The sequence below is a fragment of the Trematomus bernacchii genome, unplaced genomic scaffold (assembly GCF_902827165.1).
Source record: "Trematomus bernacchii unplaced genomic scaffold, fTreBer1.1, whole genome shotgun sequence".
Classification (NCBI taxonomy): domain Eukaryota; kingdom Metazoa; phylum Chordata; class Actinopteri; order Perciformes; family Nototheniidae; genus Trematomus; species Trematomus bernacchii.
The window spans coordinates 3,330,256-3,334,623 of record NW_022987564.1 but is presented as its reverse complement, the minus strand read 5'-3'; positions in this window follow the sequence as shown (position 1 = coordinate 3,334,623).

Sequence of the window (4,368 nt, the reverse complement as noted above, 5' to 3'; positions counted from 1 at the left end):
TTTACTTGCTATCTCTATTGTTTGGTGCAGACAAGTAATATGTTGTATAGACCTTTTTAACAAGGAAAACTGACAACCACAGTAAAATGTTTTGATCATTTCTTGAAACAAGCAGATATTCTGCCGACATTCTCCTTTCCACCTCATACTTTGCTAAATGCTTTCATCCCTCCACCCAGAACAGCCTAAGAAACTTCAGTCATCATCCACCTTGATCACCCCCTCCACATCCATTCATTCATTAAATCTCGTGGCGTGGTCCTTGCCTGTGAATGACACATTATCAAACCTCATCCAGTCACGCTTTGGCTAAGTGACGAGGGTTAAAAGGGCAGTGTGGTTTAACCCGCTTATGCAAGATGCTGCATGTTTGTCGTCCCCCCCCCCTCCCCCACCCCGCAGGCCCTGGGGCGTCCCTGGGCCAAGCAAGCGTCCTCGGGCCCACAGTTGGTGATCTAGTTTTTACAAGCTGACACATATGGGATGCCTCTATTATTCATACTCCAGGGAGGTTTTGAAGTCTTGCGCCATGGTGCCACAGTGGGAGGAGGGGTGTCGTTTACAAGTTTGTGCATCATCAACGAAGTGTGTATTAATGTGTGTGCTTGATTTTTTTCTGGATGGAAGGGTCATTAAACTTTGCCATGGGGTTACGTAACATATCAGATGACCCCCATGCAGCATCAGAACGGATCACATGTAACAAGTTTACGTAATTAGGATACAAAACTGTATTGGATTACAATTACATTAAATAAATAAGTAATCAGATTACTGTTACATTTTAAAAAATAGAGATGACTAGCAGGATTAAAGTTACAATAGATTTTGAAATAAAGATCAATATACTATAGGTAGATGTACTGCATTTTCTTTGTGGTTTATATTTGGGCTACTTTAATTCTCCTTTATTTTAAATACATTTATTTTTGTATGCAGTAGGTGGAGACCTGATTTTTTAAACAAAATGACAGTCTAGTTTTGGATTAAAATATTAAGCTTAAAGGTAGGGTAGGTAAGTTTGAGAAACCGGCTCGAGATACACTTTTTGTTATATTCCATGGAATGCTCTTAACATCCCGATAGCAATGAATATCTTAAGTGCTTTGACAAAAAATCCATAAAAAAATGTCATCTGTGGAAGCCGTAGTACTGTAAAAAGCACGACCAATCATCTGAGCCGGCCCGGCTAAAATAACTGGATGGCCTACCTGCCTGTCAGCCTTCCATCTGTGCACAAACTTATCTCGTGCCCTCATTGGTCATGTGCGCGTTCGTGTGTGTTGGAGGAGGGGCTCTGTAAGGAAGTGGCAGATTTTCTCCGGTTGTGTATTTTCAAATTCTAGCGATCTCGAGCCGGTTTCTCAAACTTACCTACCCTACCTTTAAACAGCATTTGTGAACTGTTACTGTTACTATTTTTGATATGAAATATCTTGGTTTCTTCTTTCCTAAGGTCACATTGTAAACTTTAGTAAAAAACATATTATTGTTATTTATTTTCCCTTTTTATTTGCATTGCATTTGATATTCAGGTAATCAAAAAGTAACGGAAAGTAATCAGGTTACATTACTTTATATTTTGATTAGGTTACTGATTACATGTTTTGACATATAACTAGTTGTCATAACTGATTGCATTTTTAAAGTAACCCTCCCAACCCTGCACACATTATACTTGCATGAGCGCAATCACAAAGCATGTACTCACAGGCAGTGTGGCTGACAACATTATAACAAATCTACAGGACACACACACACACACACACACACACACACACACACACACACACACACACACACACACATACACACACACACACACACACACACACACACACACACACACACACACACACACACACACACACACACACACACACACACACACACACACACACACACACACACACACACACACACACTGATTACAACACTCTGCTTGTACATGAGTGGGCCTCCTGACCAGCACAGAGGAGCTGGGAGTGAATTACAAACCATTATCCCTCGCTCTAAAGCAGTTATAGCCGAAACCTGAGAGCCCTCACCGGAGGGAAGAGATGCAGCGCGTTCAGACGGAGAGAGGGGCATAAGTCGGAGCAATGGAGAGAGAGACAAATGGAAACGAGGTGAAAACAGATGGGTGAGAAGGTGATAGGGAGGAAGGGGGATAGAATGACAGGGGAAAAACATGGTGATGGAGAGAAGGAGAGCAACTCTTGACATTTCTCTGCCACTCGGCATGAGGTGATCTTGGCTGATGGTTTACCTTTCGAGTCCGTTTTATATTTTCACCCCTCAATCCTCGCCCTACCTGTTCTTATCTCCCCCCTCCTCCCCCTCCCTGTCTTTGCCCTCTCTCTGTTCTACTTTCTCCTCATCACTTTGTCACAGGTTCACGGTTTCCTTGAAAGATGACATCACATTAGTTACAGTGTTTAATCAAATGTCATTATCATTTCACGGAAGTCTCTTCCTTTCTGTGTGTGTGTGTTCGTGTGTGTGTGTGTGTGTGTCAGTAATGTCACTTCCACTCTTGGCAGGAACAGGAGATTCATCCCTACGGGGAATCATCTTAAAGCGCTCTGAGAAAATATGTGAACAAAGAAGAGGGGAGAGAGGGTTAGAGGAAGCCAAAACAAGTGAGACTAATAGCAAAGTGTGTGTGTATGGATGAGTTCAAGGCATATTAAAAAAGTTAGAAAGAGGTTAAGGAACGACTAGACGAGGCCAACTACCAATTATAATACAAAGGACAAGAAAAAGAAAGGAGTTGCCGTCTGCAGGAGATACAGGAAGTGGAGGGGAGGATGCAGAGCAGTGATCTCCTCCAGGAGAACTTGGTATGGGGTAGCGGTGGTGGTGGGTGTGAGCCGGGGATAATCCTTGTATCCCATTGTCTCCTGTTTTCAAACCAATTATTGTCATCGGCAGCCCCATGAAAGAGAGTTAATGAGTGGAGCAGAGCTTTGGGGTGTCAGGGCACAGTCCTGGGAATGGAGATAAAAAAACGGAGGATGAGGAGAACGAGGGGGGATATGGGGGAAGAAACGTGGGAGGAGAAAAAGTCAAGTGTCGGAGAGGCAGCTGACTCACTGATGCATTTTGTATGCCGAACACTTTCCTTTCCCTCTGCAGTCACACACACATCTTCTTTATCTTTTCCACTTTCTGTCTTCCCTTAAACTAAAAACTAATACCCAGTGTTCATCGGTTTTGTGTTGAACATTTCTCAGAAGGTGTTGAAGGCCACATTGTGTTATTTTTCATGGCTCTACAAATGTACAGCCCTTGAAAGGGTTTTTCCCATTTGGAACTGGAGCATACAGTATACACATTCATCATGTTGGAAGAAGTACTCAGATACTTCAGTAAAAGTACACATATTTTTGTCTTTAAATACTCAATTAAACTAAAAGTCCTTTCAAAATACGTCCTAAAAGAATTCCATTATGCTTTTTTGGGTTTCCTCTTTAGTGTGTTTTATAGGGTTTTGCCATGTAAATGGTCTGTAAAGCCTAAAATCCCACAGTTCCCTCCAGAGGGAGTTTCTTCAAAATGACGTCACTATGTAACACTCAGGCTCCTAATGGGTAGCGCTCCAACACATTATACGTGATAGGCTAAGGGGCGGGACATCTCTTAGCGGTTGACCAATCACAAGAGAGCCGGCCAGCTAACCAATCAGAGCAGACTGGGCTCTGGTTTCAAACAGAGGGTGAAAAGAGGTGTAGTCGTTATGCAGGATGGATTGTTTCACAGTTTTATATTATTTTGGTTATTATATTATCCTGTGTTTTGTACATAAGAGCATGTTTCTACCTTCTTATGCGTGTGTGGATGTACCTGAATGATACGCCATGTGCTGAAGGACACTGAAATGAATCCATTTAAACATCAATTTACATCTGAACCATCATGTGTCTAATGTGTGAACGTTTTCTATTTTCTGTGTGCACTCTTTGTTGAGTATTTCTATACCTGGTATATGCCACATCGAGGCTTCAACAACAGGCTTTTTCTCTGCATTCACTCAACAGGTTGTCTGCCATAGCCTGCTTTCACCATGGTAACTGCATGCCTTTTTTAACCTCACTACTTTCATTTACAATCTCTTTACATCACACACAGCTGGCTTATGCCTCTCTCACTCATCTCATTATGGTATATGTATTTTCAATTGTCACCAGGTCAAGGGAACAAGTGTGATTGGAGTTTTTTTCCAGCATACAGCCGGCAAAAACAACATTATCAATATTTGGTCATAAATAACAAAGGTTCATTGCAATGCCTTCATCTAGAATAATTCTAGTCTGTCACAACTTGGGTCTCATAGCTTTGATCTTTCTCATAACCATTTTATTTGGA